At 48.4% G+C, this 27,442-nt stretch overlaps 1 protein-coding gene across 28 annotated transcripts in view; it reads left to right on the top strand.

Annotated features, from left to right (window-relative positions):
• The window catches only part of TBC1D5 (TBC1 domain family member 5), a 593,124-nt gene that overhangs the window by 546,583 nt on the left and 19,099 nt on the right, over nt 1–27,442 (top strand). Inside the window, exon 21 of one of the 28 annotated variants that reach the window (XR_009595889.1) lies at nt 2,748–2,852. The exons of the other annotated variants lie outside the window; for them this stretch is intronic. The gene's annotated coding sequence lies outside the window, so the exon portion shown is untranslated. The remainder of the gene's footprint in view (nt 1–2,747; nt 2,853–27,442) is intronic. 28 annotated transcript variants of the gene reach the window in all.

Raw genomic sequence — 27,442 nt, 5'->3', positions numbered from 1 at the left:
CGGAGGCGTGGCCAGCGGCGGCCCTGCCGCAGGCACAGGGGCTCCGCAGCCGCCGTCCTGGGAGGCGCGGCGCGCGGCCTGAGTCATCCTGGAGGAGGTCACCATTAGTCCCACTATAGAGCAACCGGAACTCTGGGGACAAAGAGATATCCCACAGACACACAGAATCGGGGGGAAAAAAGATTTCCAACAACGGATCAGGAGTTAAAATAGCTACAGATTTTGCATGGCAACACCAGAAGTAAGGCAGTGGAGGAATTCCATCAAAGTTCTGAGAGGAAGTTACTTCCAACCTAGAATCAGTCCCCCACCAAGCTAATTAACTGTGAGGGTAAAATGCAGCGACTTTCAGACAAGAGGTTCAAACACATGTATTCCTGTGCACCCATTCTCAGAATCCCCTGGAGGACATGCCCCACGAAAAGGAGGACAGATGCCAAGGACAGAGAGCACTCGGGAGCAGGGGCAGAGCGTCTGACAGGCACCAAGGACAGAGAGCACTTGAGAACCAGGGCAGAGGGTCTAACAGGCACCAAGGACAGAGCACAGTCGAGAGCCAGGGACAGAGCGTCTGACAGGCACCAGGGACTGAGAGCACTCGAGAACCAGGGCAGAGCGTCTAACAGGCACTGGGGACTGAGAACGCTCGAGAACCAGGGGTAGCATGTCTGACAGGCACCAAGGACAGAGAAACTCGAGAACCAGACACAGAGCGTCTGACAGGCACCAGGGACTGAGAACAGTCGAGAACCAGGGGTAGCATGTCTGACAGGCACCAAGGACAGAGAAACTCGAGAACCAGGGGTAGCGTGTCTGACAGGCACCAGGGACAGAGACACTCGGGAGCCAGGGGCAGAGGGTCTGACAGGACTCTTCAGAAGGGCGATGTAGGAAATCCTTGGAGCTCGTGGAGCACACTGGGCAGCCGATCCAAAGAGCAGCCGCCAGCCTGGATTGGAGCAAGTCAAAAAGTTCCGGAAAGTTTTCCCTAAAAAGATGGAGTTGGAGGAATGACTAGTACGCTTGAACAAGTTTAGAGATTTGCGCAGCTAAAGGTGGGTTTTAAGTTTGAATTAGTGGCCACTTTATAAAAATGAAACCATTGAAATCCAGGACAATGGTAACTCCAAAGGAAAACCAAGAGGGTACAGGAAAGACGAACGGTATTGATGAATCCTGTCACTCAGCCAGGCCAGGAGCTTATATGCACCCTGTCATGTAGGTGTTGACAGTTCATCACGGTCACGTCCCATGAGAAGGTGGGTGGGAGCCTTTGCCTGGGGAGGAGGGGGCAGTGGTGGTCAGAGCTGCGTCTTCATCTTCCATCTTGGAAATCAGTGAGTAGTCCTCTCTAGAAAAATCAGGATGTGGCAACATAAGCTAGAGCTATAAAAGTGAGGGGGAAAAAAAAAAAACAGTGAAAAGAATTGAAAGTGGCTGCTCGTGGAGAGCAGGAAGTGGAGGGTGGGGCTGTGTGAACTATTTTTCATAACAAGCCTTGTAGAGCCATTTGAGTCTTCAAAGTGTTACATATGTAGCTTAGATTAAAAATGATAACTAAAAATTACAACAAAAATAGAATATTTTGGCATAATAGATTAGAAGAGGAGCTGTCTGCCTGCACAAAGAGCATGTCTCTGAAGAGCGGGGGTGAGGACTCAGAAGTGAGGAGGCATATGGAGACATGTTGGCTCTGCGTTCCGTCCTCTTCTGGTGGCATATGGGTTAGGCTGCAACACCAATTAATGACGTTTCCTTTATGGTGCGGCTGTAACTTAAAACTGAGAAGTTGACAAAAATAGAGACGGAGTACGTCTGGCTCTGCAGAGATCTGCTGTGAACCCAGAAACAGAGTGCCTCCTTTATTATTCAGAATTTAATGTCTTTCTTAACTTGTGTGGGGTGGACACATTTTCAAGAGAAAGCCCATCGTTTTCCAAGTAAAAGACTACAGTTTTAGGGAATAATGGCTGTGGTCCGAGCTCTCTGGTCCAGGTGTGCCCACCATAGGCACCAGCTAGGCCTGCCCGGTGTGGTCCGTCCGCCCCACGGCCCACTCTGTCCTGGGAGCTGGGGACGGCAGCGGCAGGCCTGTGGTTGCGAGCCCTTCCTCATCTTGCCTCCTGGCACAGTGAGCCGAGACTGTCGCTTCTCCTGGCCCGAGCACGGCTGGACACGTTCAGGTCCAGAGCTGAGACTCGATCTCCCGGGGGGACCAAGTGCTGCCACCAGAGTGGTCCCAGGGACACTGGAGCTGTGATGAGACGCCTCCCATCCATTGCTTTCATTTCCAGCCCCATTTGGTGTGATGCAGGGATATTCCATGTCCTTAGAAAAGTTCAGAATAATTTTTCAGTAACATCATCATCACCACCAGTTTCTCTCACAGCAAGTGGCCAGAAATTGAAGCAAAGACATCTGTTGCTTTGGGTCCCTGGTGCCATAAACTGTATGATGCCTTTCAGATTTCAAGACTCAGTTGATCTCTTAAAGCGTCCCAGGGTTGATAAATTACTGTCAGCTAACAAAAGGCTGAAATAGCAGTTGAAAACAGGCATTAAAACAAAGATGATCTAGTGGTAGCTATCAGCCTAGGGTGGTGAAATCTGCTTATAATGTTTGTGATCTAATCATCGAGAATCGGTTTTTCTTCATCATCAATATAAGTGTGATGTATTTTTAACAAGAATCATGTATTAGGTCATAGAACTTATTTCCTCTCATTACTGCCTTTTTATGTCTTATAGACGTTTCGTAGTCCATAGGCTGCCTTCTTTAAGTGCACTCCTGTTAATGCCTCTGATCTGGTTGCATAATGAAAGAACACAGAACTCAGCCAAGTCTATAGAGAGGTAACAAGTTAAGCTTTTTGCCATTTATTTATAAAAGACATTATTATAGTACTTTTCTGAAATGTGCACCAACCAGTAAGAAGTTTAAGAATTGACCTTACTTCTCTATCAGTAGTAGTATATTCTGAAGGTTGGTGTTTATTCATGGAAATGATTTTCCCTCTGCTTTGCTTCCTGGAAGTCTGTAGGTCACAATTCTATCCAAGTGATATAATTTTTCCTCAAGACTAAAAAAGCTCTGATTTTTTAGTCTTGAGGAAGTTGGCAGTTTTGATGCTAAAGTTTTCATGCTTTATTTTGTGCAGTAATATAAATGACATCCAGTACTCAGTTTTCTAGAAATCTATTTTAGTTGGTCATTCATCCGACTGCTAAATAAATTTTTACTTGTCTTTGCACCATTAGTCATGTTCTATGATTGTTGCCAAGTCGTTTTCCAAGAATATCTTGGCTGAGGTTAAAGAATAGAGAATATAAGAAAGACTCTAAAATGGATTTGTGTGGGTGAATAAGTTCTAATATTTAAGCACATTAGCCAATTAAATGATCTTTTCTAAATTCCAAATGAACTGCAGGACATTTTGCTGTGGTTTGTAATAACTGCACACCAGTCTCCAAAGATCTAAACTGATAAATGGTTCAGAGTCCTCTCTAAACCACAGGAAATCAAAATTATCTGAGCTGAAAGGTCCTGCATAAAAACAGGGTGTGTAATGAGCTATCCACTGCCTGCAGGCTAACCGCACCCCTGGGGACACCACCCTGTGTCTTTGTGAGCCCCACGCGCACCCACCATCACCCTGCAGCAGTTCGAACATATACTGCTGTCATCCTAATAGAGTTTATTTTGATGATTTTCATTGATCTCATCTTTATCACAGCAAAATAACAAAAAGTGTCAAATGAATGAAAACAGATTTGAAAGCAGGCTCATACTTCCAGAAGTGCAGGTACCTTGAGTATCACTGATCTATCCCGGTCGTGTTCTAGAAGTTGAAATTTAAGGTATACCCGTATGACAGATATAAGAGAGCAGTCTCACTGAAGGTGCTTACAGAGAAGCTGGAGAGGGGAGAACACGCTAGAGACCATAATTAAAGTAAATAAAAAAGAGACTCATCAGTGAGAGAGGCCTTAGGTGCATCAGTACCGTGGAACAGTGAAGACAGCATGGAAGACGGGCTCGGAAGACGGGCTCAGAAGGCAGACCACCACGGGCTTTGTTGGTCTAGACCAGCTTCACGTGAGAGATTAGACTTGAACCGCAGCCGCCCATTTCTTCTTCCCCTGCGTGCAGACCCCGTGACCTCTGGGGAGAGAAGGGGCTGGGGGTGCGATGGACAGGCAGGCGGCGGTGTGTGCAGAGCTGCTTTCTCCTCCTCACCTCCTCTGACAGTGTAAGGTGGTTGGGACTGTGCCAAGTGGCTTTTGGTAAACAGGAGAGGAAGTGCTGTCTCAGATGCAGAAATCTGTTGCTCGTAGTCTCAGATAGCAAGAGTCTCCAGAGAGGCAGGTCTGGTGTTGGAGGGCACGGTCCTGGTGTCTGCAGCTCCCCGCGCTGCCCCCTCGGTGGATCGGCTGGTCCCCCGTCTGCCCCCGTCACTGCCGCCGAACCTGCCAGCTACCCTGGCATCCCTGAGCCTCACTCACGCATCGTCTCCGGAGAAGTCTGCTTGCAAGCTCCCCAGCGGGCTCTCCCTCCCGCCTCAGTGGCTGGCCAGAAGTCAACCCTGGGCCCACTCTGGTTTTGGTCTTTTTAAACCTTTGTTTTGTATTGGGGTATAGCTGATTAGCAGTTTTGTGATAATTTCAGATGACCAGGGAAGGGGTTCAGCCTTACGTATGCATGCCCCCTCTTCCCCAGGCTGCCCTGAGCAGGGTCCCATGTGCTGTGCAGGAGGACCTGTGGCTATCCAGCAGGGACGTAGGCATGTGCACGTGCCCTTCCCGCACCCCCTAACTATCCCGTCCCCCCAGCCGTAAGTTCGCTCCCTGTGAGTCCGAATCTGTTTTCTGAGTAAGTTTGTTTGTATCATTTCCTTTTAGATTCCACGTATGAGGGATGTCATATGACACTCCTTCTCTGTCTGGCTGACCCACTCCAGGCCCACCCATGTTGCTGCAAATGGCACTATTTCATCCTTTTCAACGGCTCAGTCATACTCCATTGTGTATATGTGCTGCCGCTCCCTAACCCACTCCTGACCCAGCAACGGGGAAAGGGTTAGAGGAGTCCCGGACAGTGTGGAGAGGCGGTGGAGAAAGGTGTCCAGACACTTTTGATGAATCCATTATCCCTGAAGTATTAATTGCCAAAATGGTTTATCAACTCCTTCCCTAAAGCACTGCCAGCTGTCGTCTCAGTGGTCTGTTCAGTTCAGTTCAGTTCAGTCACTCAGTCGTATCCAACTCTTTGCGACCCCATGAATCGCAGTACGCCAGGCCTCCCTGTCCATCACCAACTCCCAGAGTTCACTCAGACTCACGTCCATCGAGTCAGTGATGCCATCCAGCCATCTCATCCTCTGTCGTCCCCTTCTCCTCCTGCCCCTAATCCCTCCCAGCATCAGAGGCTTTTCCAATGAGTCAACTCTTCTCATGAGGTGGCCAGCATACTGGAGTTTCAGCTTTAGCATCATTCCTTCCAAAGAAATCCCAGGGCTGATCTCCTTCAGAATGGACTGGTTGGATCTCCTTGGACTCCAAGGGACTCTGAAGAGTCTTCTCCAACACCACAGTTCAAAAGCATCAATTCTTCAGCGCTCAGCCTTCTTCACAGTCCAACTCTCACATCCATACATGACCACAGGAAAAACCATAGGCTTGACTAGACGGACCTTAGTCGGCAAAGTAATATCTCTGCTTTTCAATATGCTATCTAGGTTAGTCATAACTTTCCTTCCAAGGAGTAACCGTCTTTTAATTTCATGGCTGCAGTCACCATCTGCAGTGATTTTTGAGCCCCCAAAATAAAGCCTGACACTGTTTCTGCTGTTTGCCCATCTATTTCCCATGAAGTGATGGGACCGGATGCCATGATCTTCGTTTTCTGAATGTTGAGCTTAAACCAACTTTTTCACTCTTCTCTTTCACTTTCTTCAAGAGGCTTTTTAGTTCCTCTTCACTTTCTGCCATAAGGGTGGTGTCATCTGCATATCTGAGGTCATTGATATTTCTCCCGGCAATCTTGATTCCAGCTTGTGTTTCTTCCAGTCCAGCGTTTCTCATGGTGTTTTAATTGTGGGATTTTAGGCAGCCTGAGTTGGACTGGTAATTGGAAGACAGATTGAGCAGTGGCCCTCCCAGTAGTCAGAATTTTCCTAGTTACCTGATTTGCTCTTCAGTCAGTGAGTATAATATATCTATCTTCCCAAGAAGGTGCATTATGTGGACAGTACTGATCATCATGGATTTTTTTATGGTTTTCTGGATGGAATTGAAAACTGGCATCTAGAGTGTATTTAATTATCGGGTTTTTTTCAATTAATATGTCATTGTAATCTCTCATTATTTAATCAGTAATACCAATGATAAATGGATTAAAGTACAATCCTATTTAAAATACATTCCCATTTAAGGTAGTTTATTGAAATGAACTTAAACATCAGTTTTTCTAGCTTCTTTTAAGTCTCAGAATAGAATCTTAATTTAAAGCCAAAACGAGCTCATGTATTGGACCCGTCTTTCGCTTGTCACTTGGTGCTATATAAAGCGTGTTCATGTTGCAAGCTCAGGGTCGGGGAAAATGGATCATGCGTCTTTGGAGGAGTGTCCCCTCCCCTGTCTTCCATCTTTTTGCCTTACCCAGTCCACAGAAGATCACTGCAAAGAAGCGTGGGCCTCGGAGGAAGCGTCCTGAAGAGCCCTCTGTTGTCGACAGTCTAGACGCTGGCAGTGTAAGTTTTACTTTTGTTGAACAGGTTTTATAACCAACTTTTCACTTCTTTGTGCATCAATAAATTTATTTTTAACCAAAAACTCTGAGGAGCCTCTGAAAACAGAACCACAGGGAGCAGAATGCTGAGCCTTGACTTCATGCCCTTTTGAAGGCTTTAAAGAGGCCGCCCTCTGGGGACAGATGAGACACTCATCCCCGCATGCTGGGCCTTCTTCTGCCTTCATTTGTCTTCAGCCTCATAATCCCCATCAAGACCAGGATGCTGATCACTGCCCCGGAGGCGAAGACGATGGTTTGGGGAGAGCTCCAGTGAAGCAGTTAGAGATATTTAGAATCCCTGGCCAGAAATTCCTGTGGGTTTGAATTATCCTGTTAAGTGTGTCGTTGACAACATTTGCTTCCTTGTGATGACCTTCCTTGAAACGGGGCGTTGATCTCATCTTTTAATGCCACGTTGCCTTGGGTGCAGGAACAGGAGGAGAAGCAGGAACTGCCCTGCAGTCCACCTGTGTGTGGCGTGGAGGAAAGTAAGGGCTTCTTGCGGTCCTGGGCCAGAGCTGAACTGAGGGGCTCCCGGGCGGCCATCGCTCCACCCTGACTGCCAGCCCGAGTCTCCCGCCCCTAGCGTCTCATCTTTCACTGGAGACACCGCGGTTTACCTTTCCCAGGAAGCTGCACTTGTCATCCCCTGGGCTCTCCCTCCAGAAGGGATGGCTGTGTTCCTGTCGCAGTGGTTCTAGGCCTGCTGAGCAAAGCGGGGAGCTGTCAGGTGGCCTTCCCCTTGCCGTGAAACCTTCAGGGCAAGGCACACCTTTTTGGTTATTCCTCGTGAGTCAGCAAAGAGCTGACTCATTGGAAAAGACCCTGATGCTGGGAAAGATTGGCAGCAGGAGGAGAAGGGGTCGACAGAGGATGAGATGGTTGGATGGCATCACCGACTCGATGGACATGAGTTTGAGTAAGCTCCGGGAGTTGGCGATGGACAGGGAGGCCTGGCGTGCTGCAGTCCATGGGGTCGCAGAGCGTCGGACACGCCTGAGCCGCGTGAGCAGCACCACCACGTCAGAGCTGCTGTGCCCAGAGGCTCAGTCAGAGGCTGGACGCCTCTTCCTGAGCCCTGCTGTCTCCCCCCGAGTCTTCTGCTCCCAGGTGCCCACGTGTCAGGCATTCGTGACTGGGGTGGGCACCAGGGAGCCCGTGCCTCTCGCAGGGGAGGGAAGAGCAGAGACGGTGTCACCCATGCAGCCCAGGTGCCGCTTCCGGAGCCCTGCTGAGGGCGGGGGCGGCTCACCCACCCAGCGGCAGCCTGAGCCCAGAGGGAGTATCTACTCCCCAAGTCCTGTACCCAAAGGAGGCGACTTTCTTCCTGGTTAAGTTTAAAGCATGTTTTAGGTTAGAAACGGTGTCCCTGGTAGCTCAGCTGGTAAAGAGTCTGCCTGACGTACAGGAGACCCCGGTTCAATTCCTGGGTCAAGAAGATCCCTTGGAGGAGAGATAGATTACCCACTCCTGTATTCTTGGGCTTCCCTGGTGGCTCAGATGGTAAAGAACCTGTCTGCAATGTGGGAGACCTGGGTTCGAACCCTGGGTTGGGAAGATCCCCTGGAGGGGTCATTACTGGAGTAATACTCCAGTATTATTGCCTGGAGCCTCCCATGGACAGAGGAGCCTGGAGGCTGTAGTCCACGGGGTCGCACAGAGTCAGACACGACTGAGCTGCTCAGCACAGCACCACTCATAGTGTGGGTTAGTAAAGGCCCTCAATAGAAGGTTATCAGTGTTGGAAAACTCAGCATCTTTCCATTCTGTGGCATTGATGATAAAAAATACAGATGGGTCGGGAAAACTTGCTAGTATTGACACAGTAACTAATAAGGTGAGGGAAGAAAAACAAAACTCATTTGACCATAAAAATAATAATAAACATGATCTTCCACAGAGGGGTCACTGTTCATGCTTTATGAAGCCTCTTCATAAGCATGTCTGACATTACAAATGCATCTGATTACTTTGTCATAACTTTGATTCGATTAATAAAATTTGCTCATATATGCTTGACCTTCATCTGAGGTGTTTGCTTGTGAAGTACAATTGGTCATGAGCAAACTTTAAATATGTGGAAAAGAGCAACCACGAAGACCATTCTCAGTCAGGGCATTACAGTGTGGCTGAAGGATTTAAAAAGCCTCGACCACATGGATCACCAGAAGATAATATAACTGAGTTCCCACACTTCCTGGTTTTTTAAGATGATGGCAAACCCAGCCCTCTTTTCCCTGGGAACTGTCACCAACTTAATACAGTTCTGTCTATAGCCTTATCATTTCTAGTCAAATAGCATTTTCCAAAGTTACTTAGGTCAGTTGGTAGAAACTTGAAGAGCAGTCTCTGAAAGCATGATGAAAATAAGCCATGAACAAACTAGCTTTCCATTAAATTCTAAAACTTTATGGGCTCTGTTGGAAACGGAGAGAAAAGAATGAAGAAACATATTTCAACTGGAAGACTAGTTACAGAAAGGGCGGTCTTCCCCCCCCCCCCCACCGTCTGTTCCTGGTCTAGACTGAGTCCCGGCTTCCTTGGGCGTATTTCCCAACTGTGTTTCCACCATTAACGTTCGTGCTGCTCTGCTCTAAGACTCGCTGTGTCTTGCTCCTTCACCTAGAACACATTCCTTCCACCTCGTTTTGTGTCAGTTTCCCTTTGTGTGATTCTGTGCCGGTTGACACTGGCATGGTTACGTCTGCAGGCGGCGGTTAACCCCCCAGCCCCGGGGCAGTGGCCGTCTGTCGGGGATGCCCTGTGTCCCAGCCACGCTCCCTCCGTTCATCTGCTGAGGCCCAGGGCCAGCTGGTCGCGGGGGAGTGTCTGGCCTGCGCTGGTGGACTGGGTCTGCGTGCTGCGGACCATGGTTTCCTTCCTCTGGAGTCTGCCCCCTGGTAGGCGAGGCTGGTCTAGAGCTTCCTGCAGGCTTCCTGGGGAGGGACCAGTGCCTGCCCACGATGGGTGGAGCCGGGTCCCAGCCTTCTGGTGGGCAAGGCCCGCTGTGTTTAGGGGAGACTTAGGCAGGCAGCCTGTCTGCTGAAGGGCCGGGCCATGTCCCTGCCCTGGTGGCCATTTGGCCTCAGGGGTCCTGGCCCTGGAACCCACAGGCTGCAGGCCGAGGCCAGCCCTTGGTGCTAGCCACCTGAGCGAGACGTCAGCCTCCAACAGGAGTGCGTGAGAGTGAATACTCCCCAATGCATCTGCCCCTGGCTTGTCTGTCCCCAGTGAAGTCACAGCTGCTGCCAGCCCCCGCCCCCTCCCCCAGCAACCCCCCAAGACGAGCAGCCAGGTCTGCCCCAGGCCCTTATGAGTTCGCTGCTCGGGTCTGGGATCTCCGTGGGCACCCTCCAAGAGTGGAGTCTGCTTCCCCAACCCTACGGAGCTCTTGCCTTCAAGCCCCTCTGCCCCGCAGAGCCAAGGGCTCTGGGGGCACCTCCTCCGGACGCTGGTCCGCAGGCTGGGGCCCGGCCTGGGACTCCACACACTCACTCCTGGGGGAGAGCTGCTGCAGTCTCACCTCCTCCCAGGTCTGGGTCGCCTGCCCGGCTGATGCAGGCTTGGTTGTATCTCGAGTGCCCCCTCCTGCCATCTTGTTTTGATTTCTTCTTTATGTCTTTGGATGAAGAATATCTTTTTTGGTAGGTTCCAGTCTTTTTATTGATGATAGCTCAGCAGTTAGCTGTGATTTTGGTGTGCTCGTGACGGAAGGTGAGCTTGAGGTTCTCTTACTAAATAAGCCCATTCTGACAATGCCTTTTCCCTGCGACAGTGCAGGCTCTCAGACTAGCATCTAGGATGGCTGACAGGTGATCCCTCTGTCAGGCCTCCCCTCCGGGAGGCCCTCTTGGAGGCCATCCACAGCGAGGACAGAACTGTCAACAAGGCTGTGAAAGCTTGCAGTGCATGCCTGGGTTCCTTCACGGGTGCCCTCACTTACCTCAAGGATTCCACTAACCAGGCAGTGGAAAGAGCTGGTAACTGATACCATTAACCTGCCCTGCATCCCACACACACACCCACCACCACACAGTCCAGAACCTGGCCAAGGCCCCAGCACGCAGTCTTGCCCAGTCAGTCCAGAATGAACTGGGACATCGCTTCCCCTCAGGAGACACTCAGTCTAGACTGGACGGCCTCTGGGGCTGGAGCATGTCTGCATACTCCACACGCATCTTAGCCATCCATCGTCATGTCAAGATACATTCTCTGTGAAACATGAAGAGCAGTGCTTCGGAAAATGAAGTTGAAGAAAAAAGAATGAAACCAGCAAGGAACCACTAGATAATAATGCTAACATTTATAGACGTCTTAAATTCATCTCTAGACAGCAAACTTTAGTATCATCCAGCTAGACTATTAATAGCTCTTTGCCCCCCAGGGTGAATGGATGTTGAATTTCTCTCAGTATCTGTAGTCAGAGTCGCCCATCCGTAGGCTCTATAATGACTGGACTCCTTTTTTGATATCCTTGATGAAAGTCTCCAAATTAGGGTTGAAGGTTGGGTCAGTACAAGATTCTTCCCCCCCGCCCCCAAATAAATGAGCAGGCCTAATTCTTTTTGCTAGGAACTGAGATTTAAATTTCTGAAATGGACTGATAAATGTAAAGACTGTTTCAGGGCAGGGTTTTGCATTTCATTCCAGTGAAGGTGTCGTTATTTAGGATGCTTTCAGTTGAATATAATGGAAATCCTGACTCAAACTGATCCAAATAGAAACAGGTTATTAGCTCAAGTAAGTCCAAAGAACTCCTCATTCCTTGGCTACACTTGGAATTACCTGGAGAGCTTAGAAAGCACCAGGATCAGAAGTACTGAATCAGAATCTCCCCTGTGGGGCTTGGATCCTGGTAATTGCTGAAAGCTTCCAGGGTTGTTCAGATATGCAGGCGAGGTTTGGGGCAGATGATGTCGAAACTCATCGACGCCTTCCCGGGTCCGGGTTCCCGCCACCCTTTGTGCTGCCTTGCTCAGAGTAGGCCCATCTTCCATGCAGAAGCAGGGAGAGGAGAGAGGCCATGTCTTCCGCGGCCCCGGCTCAGGTTGGCCTCCCCTTCCAGGAGGCTTCTGGCTGCAAGGCCCCCGTGGGAAAGGCCTGCAGTGAAGGGGGGAGCACCAGCGCCCACCCCCGCCAGGAGCCAGAGTCCATTCAGGCTGCCATTGGCGCCCTGGTCTCCAGACCAGAGCTGCCCTGCAGGCGGCTGCTTCTGTGAGAGCAGAAATCAGTTTGATCGTCATGAGTGTGTTCATCTTCAAAGGAACAGGAATGTTCGTGACCGTTTTGTCAGAGGCAGTTTGTGTGTTCCCCCGAAACACCACGCCATGCAGCATCGTTGCAAATCCCTGGACCCATGGGGAAAGCGGGCTTGGGGGGCAGCACTCAGAAAGGTCATCAGTGACCCTGCAGCGGGGACCCAGCTGATCTCACACGTGTTAAAACGGTTATGAAACGAGCAGTGCAATAAATAGGGCCCTTCACCTGCACGGCACCTGCAGCTTGGCTGGGAAGTGAGCGCAGAGAGGTCACAGCTCCTGCGTTATGATGAAGGGATGGAAGGAGAGTTCTGGAACCTGACACATTAGGGTTACATGTGCTGCTCATCACACAGGCTGTGAACCGGGGTCACTGACAGACATGTGAAGTGTGTGCGTGTGTACACCCTGTCCTCCTGGGTGTCTGGGTCCAGCTTCATGCCTGTGTACACTCTGTCTTCCTGGGTGTCTGCGTCCAGGTTCGTGCATGTGTACACCCTGTCTCCCTGGATGTCTGGGTCCATCTTCATGCATGTGTACACCCTGTCTCCCTGGGTGTCTGGGTCCAGGTTCGTGCATGTGTACACCCTGTCTCCCTGGGTATCTGGGTCCAGGTTCGTGCATGTGTACACCCTGTCCTCCTGGGTGTCTGGGTCCAGGTTCGTGCATGTGTACACCCTGTCCTCCTGGGTGTCTGGGTCCAGCTTCATGCATGTGTACACCCTGTCTCCCTGGGTGTCTGGGTCCAGCTTCATGCCTGTGTACACCCTGTCCTCCTGGGTGTCTGGGTCCAGCTTCACACTGTTCTCTGTGTTCACGCTGTGAGTGGGTGCAGCCCTGCACGAGCAAACCTGGGATTCACGCGCTGCCCCATGTGCCCTCATCCACCAGTCTCACTGGAACAAACTCACATCTTCAGTACACACATCTTAACAGCACTGTCTCTACTCTGGGTGTGCTGGGCAGCTTCTGAGTTGGGTTGGGTTGAGGAAAGGAAAATACGAAAAGGTTACACTTCCCGTATGAATTTTTTGTTCTCAGTGCTCTGCTCAGTGACAGTATACTGCTGATGAGAACTGTTAGAGTAAGTCCATTTTTTTCAGTTTATTGGGGAACGGTTGATTTATAAGGTTGTTTTAGGTATGCAGCAAAGTGTCCCGGTTACACACACACACATATCCACTCTTTTGTAGCCACCACCCCTGGTGTCTCTAACCCCAGTTTTCTCACCCCAAGTGTTGACTCCGTGTCTGCATCCCGCTCAGAGTTCTGGGGGGCTCCTTCCCCGGGATCCATCTGGGAGTGCGCCTGCAGGACCCTCACACCCTCACCCTGCGCAGCCTTGGCTCAAGCTCCGCTCCGAGCCTCGGCCTTCGAGGGACGTGCAACCGTCCAGGCGCTTCGCTCTGAGCCCCGTCTCACCCAGCCTGGGCTGCTCTTCTGTACCTGCTCTTCTGACAGGAATGATTCACACGGGCACAGGCGTCCTGGAGTTCCTGCCAGTCTTTGCCCAAGCACCTCTGTCTCACAGAGCCTTCCCACCGCCCTCCTGAAGCTGTAGGCACTTCAGGAGGCCGCTGTGGGCCTACTGAAGCTCAAGAGTCCAGAGTCATCCCCTAACCTCGGAAGACAGGTATATCCAGGGTTATCTGCGGATGCTTCCTTTGCTTTCGCTGTTGGAGAGCTGCTTGAATTTAGTTAATAATGTAAGACTCAGCCTTCGCATTAATTGTGTCTGTAACAGTAACACTGTAACAGATACTGTGTCTGGCACTTGGTAAGTGTCTAGGAAGGCTGTTGAGTGAAGGGTGTTGAGGACTTTTTGTGCAGTGCAGGGATTCAGGTGCTTTAGACTTCCTTTGGGCCTTTGCTGAAGCCTGAAAAGTCACCTCACTGGGACTTCCCTGTGCAGGGGCACAGGTTCAGTTCCTGCTCCGGGAGCTGAGACCCCACACGCCTCGCGACCAGAATACCAAAACATAAAACAGAAATGATGTTGTAACCAATAAAAACTTTAGAGATGGTCCACTTCAAAAAAAGAAAAAATCTTTAGGAAGGAAAAAAGTCACCTCTTGCCCAGTGGCATTCATCAACCTGAAATCTGGAAACTATCAAGAGCTGTTGGTACACAGTGAGAAATGGGAGTTTTACAAGTTAGCTTTATGGACAGAATATTTTAAAGTGTGATAGGTGTGTGAATAAACCAGTAATTTAGACAATTATTCCATCTCTTTTTTTTTATTCCAGAAGTCTCAGAATTGGTAACGTTTGTGTTAATCAAAGCCATTCCAACACTTGCTTTCCTTTTAACAGTTGTGACTTCAAGTATTTAAGCATGCTTGATCCTCAGCTGGTATTTCCGTGGGACACGCTTTTTGTTTGTCCCTAATGGAACATACGGGGTCAGTGAGCCCAGAGAACAGGGCACGTTGCATCCTCACGGGTCAGTTGGCTTCGCTGTAGAGAAGCAGGCTTGGCCGTGGCCCTCCGGTCTGGGTCAGCCATTGTGCGGACGCCTCCTTCCGCACAGCAGGGGAGGCGCGCAGATGGGGATACCGGCCAGCAGCTCTGAGAAGCCCCGCTGGAGGTCCGGTGCTGGCTTCGTGCTTGCGTCAGTTGGTTTGATCACGTTTAAGAGAAGAGGGGAAAACCCTCAATAAATGAACTAACATCTGTGCTGATTGGCATGGTGGAGGAGAGAACCATTCCGGTTTACAAAAGATTGGTCAGGTTCCTAATTATAAAGACCCAGCATGAAGGTGATGGCCTCAGTGGCCGAAAGATGGGGACTTGTCCCCACAAATGCCCCTTAATTAGCCTGCTAAGTACACTCCCTCTTGGGGGAGATCTTCCCCCAGTTTAAATGTTCAGAAAACAGGCAGTTGCCTTAACAACTGTGCCTAACGTTTTTTCTACCTTTTGAATTTTTAAAGGCTAGGAAATGCCTAAGACCCACCATACACATATGATTATTTAAAAGAGCATTAACAGGATTTTTGAAAATACTAAGGTTTGTAACTATGCAAGTATGGTTTTAGTCTTGTGTTTTAATCTATGTGAGGTTGCCCTAGTTAAAGATTTTATTTTAATGTCTAATATTTTTGTTTCAGGAATGTAAGTTTTTTCAGTCTACTTTAGAATTTATGATACATGATCCAGTTTTCTGTCATTCTTATTTTTTCTGTTTACACTATTGTTTTTGGAATCAACCTCCAGAAGCGCAGAGTTAGACTAAAGTAGCTCACGATGTTGAAGTGGTAATAGGCAAAAAGCATATTTCTGAAAGCTCAGCGTATTGAATAATTTAATACTACTTAATCATATTATTAATAATCATATCATTTAATAATTCAATCACATTACTTATGATTATTAAAATATCTTCAGAAACTCTGGGATGAATTTAAACACCATAGATTATGAACACAGAGAACCGTTTTCTTTCTATTACATTTGTGTTTGAAAAGCATCCTTTATTCTCTGATACTCATACACAGCCTCTGTCTATCAAGAGTTAAAGGGAAGAACATACATAACCCAACAAAATTATCTCACATTTGGCTTTAAAATAGGTGTTTGTGTGTACAGTAGAATGAGTTGGTCCCTAACAGCGTAAGGATTAATTCTGAACAGGACAGTGAGGCTGCTCTGGAAGAACTGGCTGAGGGAGCTGGGAAAGCTGTCCTGGGAGGCTGTCACCATGCTTCTCCCCCCCATCCCGCACACGCTGAGAAGAGTCCCTTGGACTTTCACCAAGTGGGCATCTAACCATGCAGCCATTGGTTAAAACATAGAGCAGGGACGTAGTGAAGCGATTCACGACCTTCCCAGAGGCGCTGGAAGCTGTGTTCAGGAGTATACCTAAATCCCCGCCATTCGGAGTGTGGTCCCAGCCCAGCTGTGTAGTCACCTCGGAAGCTTGTCAGAAGTACTGAGGCTCAGACCCCAGTCAGACCTGCTAAAGAGACTTCTCCAGGTGACTTTCATGCCTATTAAATGCTGAAAAGAGTGTGTCTAAGATTGACGGAATACCAAATCAGAAAAATGAGATTTTCTGTAGATAAAGCCAGCTTCAGATACGCCCTAGTGTGAGCATGTTCTTCTGGTGGGTGATGGGGACGTGCCCTCCAAGCGTGTGCTCTGCTTTGTGGCCGTTTGGCTCGAATTAGCGCCTGTAATCCTCAGCAGACGCTCTGAGGTTGGTGCTAGAATTATCGGCCATTTCTCAGATGAGAGAACCGAGGCATAGAGAGGCTGTGTTGAAATCCCATCTGCAAAGAAAGCTACTGGGCATGACGGGACAATGGGTAACTTCTGCCTCATCAGAGCCAGAAGGCTAAAATCAGATGAGAAACTAAGATCTTCTTTTACTTCCTCAATAAAAATTATGAGAGGCAGTGGGATAAGGGGAAACTTCTTTCTCCTCATTTAGTGAGCTCCGCCTGTTTTACTTGTCAAATATCTGTAATCTGTATCCCCTGTGTCCCACCCGTGGCAAGCACGTGATTGGAGTCACTTATTTTAACCTGCCCACACCTGACTTGGAACACTTTCACATGTGGACCAGTGAAGTGAGTGTAGATTTGATATGCACTTGGTCAGTTAGAGGGAACTGCTGAAAGGCACGTGGCAGTTCGGAAGAGAAGCTGTCTGCGTAGAAACGTGAGCGTCTCCCTCCCTTCTCCAGGTGACCTGCCCGCGGCTGTTCCTGGGCTGCTGTGGCGGCGGGTTGGGATGGTCCCTGTTGGGGAGCAGCTGAGGCAGCGTGACCAGAGAGCCTGGCTGGCAGGCACCTGGTTTCTGCCTCTCCTGGCTTGTTTTACGGCAGGTGACTCAACTTTATAAGGAGCACGTCTTCCCTTCTTTATTTTGGTAAAATAGGCACAACGTAAAATTTGCCGCCTGCATCATTGTTAAGTGTCTCATTCAGTGGCATTAAGTTCCTTCATGATACAGTGTGTCTGCCTGCATCACTCTTCTTACCCTGCAAACTTAAAACTCTGTACCCATTAAACAGTAGTAACTTTCTCTCAACTACCATTCGTCTTTAGGTCTTAATGATTCTGACCCCTCTAAGTACCTCATGTAAATGCTACTCTGTGCAAATACGATTCAGTGTTTGTATTTTTGTGACTTATTTCACTGAGCATAATATTCTCAAGGTTTGCCCATGTTGTAGCATATGTCAGAATTTTCTTCCTTTTTAAGGCTGAATAATATTCCATTGTGTGTACAGCATGTTTTGCTTACCCATCCATGTGTCGGTGGACACCTGGGTTGTTTTTACACTTTAGCTATTATGAATAATGCTCCAGTGAACATAACTGTACAGATTTTTTTTTTTAACTGCTTTCAACTATTTGGGGTAGGTATATACTCAGAAGTGGGATTGCTGGATCATTCTGTAATTCCATTTTTACTTTTTGAGTAACATTTATACTAGTGACAGAAGCAAGGCCCGATGCTGTAAAGAGCAATATTGCATAGGAACCTGGAAAGTTAGGTCCATGAATCAAGGCGAATGGGAAGTGGTCAAACAGGAGATGGCAAGAAGGAGCATCAATATTTTAGGAATCAGTGAACTAAAATGGACTGGAATGAGTGGATTTAACTCAGATGACCACTACATCTACTACTGTGGGCAGGAATCCCTTAGAAGAAATGCAGTAGCCATCATAGTCAACAAAAGAGTCTGAAATGCACTACTTGAATGCAGTCTCAAAATCAACAGAATGATCTCTGTTCGTTTCCAAGACAAACCATTCAATATCATGGTAATCCAAGTCTATGCCCTGACCAGTAATGCTGAAGAAGCTGAAGTTGAACAGTTCTATGAAGACCTACAAGACCTTCTAGAACTAACACCCCAAAAAGATGTCCTTTTCATTATAGGGGACTAGAATGCAAAAGTAGGAAGTCAAGAAACACCTGGAGTAACAGGCAAATTTGGCCTTGGAGTACAGAATGAAGCAGGGCAAAGGCTAATAGAGTTTTGCCAAGAGAACACAGTGGTCATAGCAAACACCCTCTTCCAACAACACAAGAGAAGACTCTGCACATGGGCATCACCAGATGGTCAACACTGAAATCAGATTGATTATATTCTTTGCAGCCAAAGATGGAGAAGCTCTATACAGTCAGCAAAAACAAGCCTGGGAGCTGCCTGTGGCTCAGATCATGAACTCCATATTGCCAAATTCAGACTTAAATTGAAGAAAGTGGGGAAAACCACTAGACCATTCAGGTATGACCTAAATAAAATCCTTTATGACTATACAGTGGAAGTGAAAAATAGATTTAAGGGACAAGATATGATAGAGTGCCTGATGAACTATGGGCAGAAGTTCATGGCACTGTACAGGAGACAGGGATCAAGACCATCCCCAACAAAAAGAAATGCAAAAAGGCAAAATGGTTGTCCAAGGAGGTCTTACAAATAGGTGAGAAAAGAAGGTAAGCTAAAGGCAAAGGAGAAAGCAAAGATATACCCATTTGAATGCAGAGTTCCAAAAAATAGCAAGGAGAGATAAGAAGTCTTTCTCAGTGATCAGTGCAAAGAAATAGAGGAAAACAATAGAATGGGAAAGACTAGAGATCTCTTCAAGAAAATTAAAGATACCAAGGGAACATTTCATACAAAGATGGGCTCAATAAAGGACAGAAATGGTACAGACCTAACAGAAGCAGAAGATATTAAGAGGTGACAAGAATACACAGAACTATGCAGAAAAAATCTTCACAACCCAGATAATCACGATGGTGTGATCATTCACCTAGAGCCAGACATCCTGGAATGTGAAGTCAAGTGGGCCTTAGAAAGCATCACTGCAAACAAAGCTAGTGGAGGTGATGGAATTCCAGTTGAGCTATTTCAAATCCTAAAAGATGATGCTGTGAAAGTGCTGTACTCAATATGCCAGCAAATATGGAAAACTAAGCAGCGGCCACAGGACTGGAAAAGGTCAGTTTTCATTCCAGTTCCAAAGAAAGGCAATGCCAAAGAATGTTTAAACTACCGCACAATTGTATTCGTCTCACACGCTAGCAAAGTAATGCTCAAAATTCTCCAAGCCAGGCTTCAACAGTATGTGAACTGTGAACTTCCAGATGTTCAAGCTGGATTTAGAAAAGGCAGAGGAACCAGAGACCAAATTGACAGTATCTGTTGGACCATTGAAAAAGCAAGAGAATTTCAGAAAGCAACATCTATTTCTGCTTTATTGACTACGCCAAAGCCTTTGACTGTGTGGATCACAACAAACTTTGGAAAATTCTTAAAGAGACGGGAATACCAGACCACCTTACCTGCCTCCTGAGGAATCTGTATGCAGGTCAACTAGCAGCAGTTAGAACTGGACAGAACAACAGACTGGTTCCAAATTGGGAAAGGAGTCCATCAAGGCTGTATATTGCCACTCTGCTTATTTAACTTATATGCAGAGTACATCATGAGAAACGCTGGCCTGGAAGAAACACAAGCTGGAATCAAGATTGCCAGGAGAAATATCAATAACCTCAGATATGCAGATGACACCACCCTTATGGCAGAAAGTGAAGAGGAACTAAAGAGCCTCTTGATGAAAGTGAAAGAAGAGAGTGTTAAAGTTGGCCTAAAGCTCAACATTCAGAAAATGAAGATCATGGCATCCAGTCCCATCACTTCATGGCAAATAGGTGGGGAAACAGTGTCAGACTTTATTTTGGGGGGCTCCAAATCACTGCAGATGGTGATTGCAGCCATGAAATTAAAAGACACTTACTACTTGGAAGGAAAATTATGACCAAGCTAGACAGCATATTCAAAGCAGAGACATTACTTTGCCAACAAAGGTCCATCTAGTCAAGGCTATGGTTTTTCCAATAGTCAAGTATGGATGTGAGAATTGGACTATAAAGAAAGCTGAAAGCTGAGAGAATTGATGCTTGTGAACTGTGGTGTTGGAGAAGACTCTTGAGAGTCCCTTGGACTGCAAGGAGATCCAACCAGTCCATTCTAAAGGAGATCGGACCTGGGTGTGCATTGGAAGGACTGATGTTGAAGCTGAAACTCCAGTACTTTGGGTGTCTGATGCGAAGAGCTGACTCATTTGAAAAGACCCAAATGAGGGAGGGATTGGGGGCAGGAGGAGAAGGGGACGACAGAGGATGAGATGGCTGGATGGCATCACCGACTCAATGGACATGAGTTTGGGTAAACTCTGGGAGTTGGTGATGGACAGGGAGGCCTGGCGTGCTGCAATTCATGGGGTCTCGAAGAGGTGGGCACGACTGAGCAACTGAACTGAACTGAGCATACTCTTTTCCTTATATTCCTACTAACAGTGTACCAGGGTTCCAATTTTTCTACATCCACACCAACAGTTGTTATTATCAGATTTTTGGATAGTAGCCATCCTGATAGTTATGAGATGGTATGTCATTGTTTCAACTTGCATTTCCTTAGTGTTTAGTAATGCTGAATATCTTTTCATGTACTTGTGAGCTGTTTCTATATCTTCCTAGGAAAAATGTCCAAGTCCTTCCTACATTTCTTAAGCAAGTTGAGTTTTTGTTTCTTTCCCTTGCTGTTGAGTTCTAAGCGTTCTCTGTGTATTCTATATTCGCCCCTTATCAGACACATGGTCAGCAAGCATCCTCTCCCATTCTGCGGGCTGCCTTTTTACCTGGTGTCCACAGGTGCTGTGCGTCTCAGTGCTGGGACACAGCACCGCTTCAGTGGTGGAGAAACAAAAGTGTCTGCTTGTGTGCGTTCTGCTCCTAGCTAGCCACCTAGCCATATCAGCCTTTATTTATAAAACAAGGGTTGAAATGAGTTATCTCTAAAGGAAATTCCAGCACTGAAATGATACGATTTACTGAGTACCTTAAGTTTTGAGTTTCAGTCCTAAATTTCTAAGTGGAATTTCTTTTTCATTCACATTTACCGTGTTTGTTTACATCCTGTTTGAAAACAGGAGCCATTTTGTTTACTGGGAATTTGATAACCGTCTTTATTGTTTTAAGCATCTTTAAGAGTCCCATTCTTTGCAGACAGCCATGATGCTCCCACTTTACGTGCAGAGAGAAACACCACCACCCTGAAACTGCCGCTCTGAGGTTGTACCGCAGACATCAGACCAAACACTGTAACCGTTAACCTTTTCACAGGTTATTCATTTAACTCATTCTCACCACTTAGTATTGTTTGGAGAACAGACTTGTTTAGACTGTAGTGTTGCTTAGAGTTTGACTTGAAATACATTTTGGTAATTTAAAAATAGTAATATATCTTGGTAATCACCTTTTACTTTTTTCTTATTTCTTTATTACATTATTTAAATAATATTTTGATTTATTACAAAAACATAATCTGATTTCATTGTACAAAATCCAGGAAAAAGTGACCTGCAATGCTGCCGTTTGGAGAAAACCCATCAGTATATGCGTTATTGTTAAGCGCTCTCCCATGTGAACGTGCAGTTTTAAGTTGCACGATGCTCTGTGCATCAGTGTGCCACCAGTCGCCCGAGTCCCCTCTCACTGGGTGGTCAGCATTGGGAATATGCACGTGCGTGTTGCCATCACCAGGGTGAGGACTTGCCTGTCACTGCTCACACAGGTGTCTGTAATTCCTTGGAATAACTGTATAGGACTATGTTAATAATCTAGAGACAGCGAAAGGAACAGTTATCGAGCGTTTACCATGTGCAAAGCACCTCATCTGGAACGTCTCGTATAATTCAGTCCCCAAGCATGCGCTGAGTTAGGGGTTATTATTATTCCCAATCGTCCCCAGGAAACCAGCTCAGCAAGCTGGGCTGTGGGGCAGGGCCCAGGGACTGTCTGTGCTTGTGAGGTGCACACGGTGCAGGGCTGCTGAGCAGCCGCAGTGCCCCCGGCGGTTCTCCCGTGGGCCCTCCTCTGCAGACGTAGGGCACGCTGGCCAACACGCCATCGCACTGTGTGTGTGTGTGTGTGTCGCCCTGGTGTAGCCACAGCTGTGTCTCTGTGTGTGTGTGTGGCCCTGGTGTAGCCACAGCTATGTGTGTCGCCACAGCTGTGTCTGGCTCTGTGTGTGTGTGTGTGGCCCTGGTGTAACCACAGCTCTGTGTGTGTGTGTGTGTGTGTGTGTGTGTGTGTGTTGCCCTGGTGTAACCACAGCTATGTCTATGTGTGTGTGTGTGTGTGTGGCCCTGGTATAACCACAGCTGTCTGTGTGTGTGTCTGTGTGTGTGTGTCTGTGTGTTGCCCTGGTGTAACCACAGCTATGTCTGTGTGTGTCTGTCTCTGTGTGTGTCTGTATGTGTGTCTATGTGTCTCTCTGTGTGTCTATGTGTCTCTGTGGTGTCTGTGTGTGTCTCTGTGGTATCTCTGTATGTCTGTGTATATGTCTGTGTGTGTCTGTGTGTTGTGTCTGTGTGTGTCTTTGTGTATGTGTATGTGTCTGTGTGTGCCTGTTTGCCTGTGTCTGTGTGTATGTGTGTGTGCCTGTGTCTGTCTGTGTATCTGTGTCTCTGTGTGTATCTCTGTGTGTGTCTGTGTGTGCCTGTGTCTGTGTGTGTGTGTCTCTGTGTGTGCCTGTGTCTGTGTGTGTGTATCTGTGTCTCTGTGTGTATCTCTGTGTGTGCCTGTCTCTATGTGTGTCTCTGTGTATCTGTGTCTCTGTGTGTCTGTGTCTCTGTGTGTATCTCCGTGTGTGCCTGTCTCTGTGTGTGTCTCTGTGTGTCTGTATCTCTGTGTGTCTGTGTGTGTCTGTGTATGTGTCTCTGTGTGTGCCTGTGTCTGTCTGTGTGTCTCTGTGTATCTGTGTCTCTGTGTGTCTGTGTGTGTCTGTGTATGTGTCTCTGTGTGTATCTGTGTCTCTGTGTGTGTCTGTGTGTCTGTGTATCTGTGTCTCTGTGTGTGTCTGTGTGTGCCTGTGTGTGTCTGTGTGTGTGTCTGTGTGTGTGTGGCCCTGGTGTGACCACGGCTTCCGCAGGACACCGAGGCCTCTGCACTCTGCTTCCTCAGCCTCTCCGATCCCTTCCCGCCCGCCCCTTGCTGACCATCCACGGGCAGCGGGCTCTCTCCCGTCTGCTGGCCGCCGTGTGTAGCCCGCCCCTGCCGGTGGGGTTGGTCTCATCCCCGTGGGCTCCGCGGACCCTGCCCTCGGGCCCTTCCTGTCCCCCTTTCTCCAAACCGGGAGCGCTGAGGGCTGCAGTGGGCAGGCCCCGCTGCTGCTGGGGTCCCCGGCAGGGTGGGGTCGGGCCCAGCCCCCAGAGCACCGTCTCTGAAGGAGATGAGGGGGCGGGAAGACTCCAGCCCAGCCCAGATCTGCTCTCCACTCCTCGCCCAGCTGCGGGCTCTTTGCCCTGGTTCCCGGCTTTTCCGATTGTACTCCTTTGTTCACTGGGTCCCTGCCTCCTAAAACATCTTTATTCCTCATTTCCTCCAAGCCCAGTCCCTCTTGAAGACTCATCAGAAATGCTGCTGCTTGCTGAAAATCTTTCATTTCCGCCTCCACTCCTTGAAAGCCGGCTGCCCTGCCTGTGCTGGTGAAGGCTCCTCTCACATCTGCTGTGAAGCTTAATGCCTCACTCCTCTCGCGCCCGAGTTTGCAGAGGCCAGAACACATCTCTTGCTCATTACTGTGTTTCCCACAAGCCCTAATGCAGTATCAATGAATATATGTGTTGAAGAAATGAATTAATAAATAAGTAATAAAGTACAAAAGCTCATCCTGTTATTAACCAAGAAAGAACATAAAGACATGGAAGCACTTAGCAAAATTGATCTATAAAATCCACATGTTAGAAAACAATTTAAACAGTTTGATGCATAGAATATATGAGTGAAAGTGTAATGATATATCAGCTATTCGGGGGAGAATGGTGGTAGAAATACCGCTTTTTACAAAGCAAGTTCAAAACACATTTCTCCAGATACAGTCTAAACAGAAATCATTCGAGAAACGAAACGGAACACAAACGATCATACCTGAAAGAAGGGAAATGACTTAGTAAGCCATTTAGGGATGGGTCTGAACACTGTAAATGGTGAGCTCTCCTAAAGGAAACTGAGATACGAAGGCACTCCTTGGAAGGGCCTGGTAATCGAGTATAAGGAGGAATATGTACAGGGGAGAACTGGGAGTCGGGGGCAGGCGACCTGGGCTCTCACAGCGCCGCCTCCACGTTGGCATTGCCTCAGAGGAGGTGGCATGCGGAGGCGCCCGTGTCATGTGGGACATAGTGAGAGAACCCCCTGCATGGGCTCGCTGTGAGGGGTGAGTGAGGTCCTGCCGGCAGAGCCCAGGGCTGGGCCTGCCACAGCCCCGCGAAAGGGCCCGGAGCCGGCGGTGTGCTCCTCCGCAGACCAGCCCATGCTCACGCTCCTTCCCCGGAGGCGCCAGGCCCCGCTGGTGCTGCGCTGCTCACACGGTCTGCCGGCGGCCCACCTCCTCATCCTCCACCAGTTTCTCGCCCCACACATCGGTGGCTCTGCAGAACTTGAGTCACTGGTGGGCTCCCAAGTCCTAACTCATCCTGCTGGGTGGACCACATAAAGATGTTTAAACCAGAGACCAGAGTCTCCTAGGAATGAATCACCAACCTCCGTATTAAAAATCGGTTCTACTTCCTCATCAGTTAAATTACTAATTTAAAGTACAACATGTTTTTTATTAAGAGAAACTAGCTTACAGAGAAATTTGGCTGAGAATAGACAACTGTTAAGGCCCTTTTTTGTACAGAATGCTGTGCTTTAATAAATCATGATGTTGTAATAGAAAAAAAAATCAGTTCTATTGTTTTGACCTGATTTTAAACATTAAAGAATAATGTCCTTTGTGGAGTACCTGTTCTGTGCCAGACACTCTCCACTTGTTGCCGTTTGGGTCTCATCAATACCTTGGGGGAAAAGGTGAAATGAAGAAACTGTTTGAGATTACACAGCCAGTGTCCTCAAACTGGCAGAAGGAGGATTCGAACCCAGGTGTGTCTACTCCTGCACACCACGCGCTTCCGCCATCCTGCCTCCCGTAACGGAAGGCAGAACGTGTGTGCGAAAGCAAGTCTAACGAGGACTTTTCTTCATATCTTATTTATACAGAAAAATGACAGTGACTGGTTGGTTTTATAAAATTTCAAGGCAATTAGCCAAGCATTTGTTTTTGATTACAGAGGACCATTAATGAAAGCAAATGACTAAAGCTGTCTGTGTCTGAGGCGTGTGGAGCCTCAGAAGCTGAGACAGAAGTGGAAAGTCTCTTTCCACAGTTTTAGAATCTGGATTCTTGGCGCTCTCTTTATCTGTAGTTATTAAAGAGTGAAGAATTAATGACAAACCTCCCTGCACCAAGTGATTCCATTTCTATTTATAAAGTCTGAGTGATCGTCCAAGGGCTTGGGTGTGTTTTCATTAAGCAAACTCCAGCAAGACCATGCACTGGATCTAATATCCCAAATGGAAGAGTTTCTCAGGCCCCTCCGCCTGTTTCAGCTACTCTTTGCCTCCCAGATGGGCTTTTGTGTCAGCTTTCCGTTGAAAAAGAAAGCCTTACAGGAATGAAACTGCTGCATTCTGCCACGCGGATTCCGTTTGTACTGAGGTTTACTCAGGACTTAGGCAAGCAAGACGCTCTTCACTTGCTGCCGGTGTCCAAGCCAAAGTGCTTGCCTGGAGCCCTGTGTTGTGTCCCACGGGCTCAGCCAGCGCGCGCTCCGCCGCCCTGCGTGCTCGGGCAGGTCGCGCATGGCACAGTGCAGTGGGTGGAGCCTCAGTCTCAGCCCACTTTCCTCACAGTCACGCGTTTGGATGAATGGGCCTCCCTGAGCTCTGTGCTCCCTCCCGCAGTCAGCACCTCACCATCCACAGGCTGGGCTGTGTCCTCTGTCTCCTCTCCAGCTCTTTTTCCCCGCCCAGATTTTATTAAGAAGCCACACTGAATGCACTTAATCCGTTTAGGTAGGGATGACTGCTGGGGCTTAAGGCTACCAAGGGCCTTTGCGTCTCACAGAAAGTGACCACTTATCCAAGCTAGGCTCGTACATAGAGGAAACGGAGAAGAGATTCTAACCAGCTGGTGGTGCATGCCTGGTGTCCTTTGTCCATTCTGGGCTGTCAGCACCCCAGTTGGAAGCCAAGGGCAGGGACAAACTCCAGCCAGAGCCCCTCTCACTGCCACGTGCTGGACTCGGTACAGTTCTAGACTCTGCTGGGTGGGTTCGTGTCTGTAACACACTGAAGAGGCGACTTGTTCAATAGTAGGGACAGGAGGCCAGGACCAGGATTCTCAGAGCATCTACTCTTATTTCTCTGTAAGATTTTCATGTACTCTACCTCATAGTCTGGTAATTATAAACCTTTCCTATTCCAACTCCAAGCTTGGAAACCTCTTGGGAGCAAAGTATCTAACTTCTACCTTCTCCAGAGAGGGTTGACGTCAGGCCCTCACTGGGTAGAGGATTCGGAGAAGGCGATGGCACACCACTCCAGTACTCTTGCTGGAAAATCCCATGGATGGAGGAGCCTGGTGGGCTGCAGTCCATGGGGTCGTGAAGAGTCAGACACGACTGAGCGACTTCACTTTCACTCTTCACTTTCATGCACTGGAGAAGGAAATGGCAGCCCACTCCAGTGTTCTTGCCTGGAGAATCCCAGGGACGGGGGAGCCTGGTGGGCTGCCATGTGTGGGGTCGCACAGAGTCGGACACGACTGAAGTGACTTAGCAGCAGCAGCAGGGTGGAGGATTATTTAAGGTTGCGTGACTTGTGACTGGCGGGGCTGGAAACAGAACTCAGGCTTCCTTATGGCTGTGCCACTCCAGCGCCCCTCCATCCCACTGCCGTGCCAGTTACCCGTTGCTGCGCAACAAGCCACCGCAAACCCCACTCCTCAAAGCAGCGCTGCTGCTGCTCACGGGTTTTCAGGCCAGGCGTGTGGACAGGGCTGGGTTGGGCTGCTCTTCTGCACCGCCTGCTGGGTTACTCACTTGGCTAGCTTCAGATGGGCTGGGCTGAAAGGTCCAGGAAGACATCACTCAGGTGTCTAGAACCTCCTTGTGTCTCCTGTGGCCGCTTTCTCTCCATATTGTCTCTCCTCTTGTTCATTGTCGTAGCCTGAACTTCTTTACAACTAACTGTGGTAGCTGCCTTCCTCTAGTGAAAGCAGAAGGAAGCAGAAGTTGGCAGGCCTCTGATACAGTGTGCCTTCTGCTGCGCTCTCTGGATCAAGGCAAGTGACGGGACAGCCGGGATTTGTGGGGAAGGGAAGTAGACCCCACCTCTTGATGAGCAGAACAGCGTGTACCTCGAGGAAGGAATGGATGGTGGCCATCTTCAGAGACGAATCACGACCAAGGTTAACCAACAGATGTAGTGTTCTTTCTCAGTTTCCTGTGGGGTCCTGAGCGAACAGGGAAGCTCAAGTTTGTGCA

The sequence above is a fragment of the Ovis aries genome, chromosome 1 (assembly GCF_016772045.2).
Source record: "Ovis aries strain OAR_USU_Benz2616 breed Rambouillet chromosome 1, ARS-UI_Ramb_v3.0, whole genome shotgun sequence".
Lineage (NCBI taxonomy): Eukaryota > Metazoa > Chordata > Mammalia > Artiodactyla > Bovidae > Ovis > Ovis aries.
This window is presented reverse-complemented; position numbering and strand designations above follow the sequence as displayed.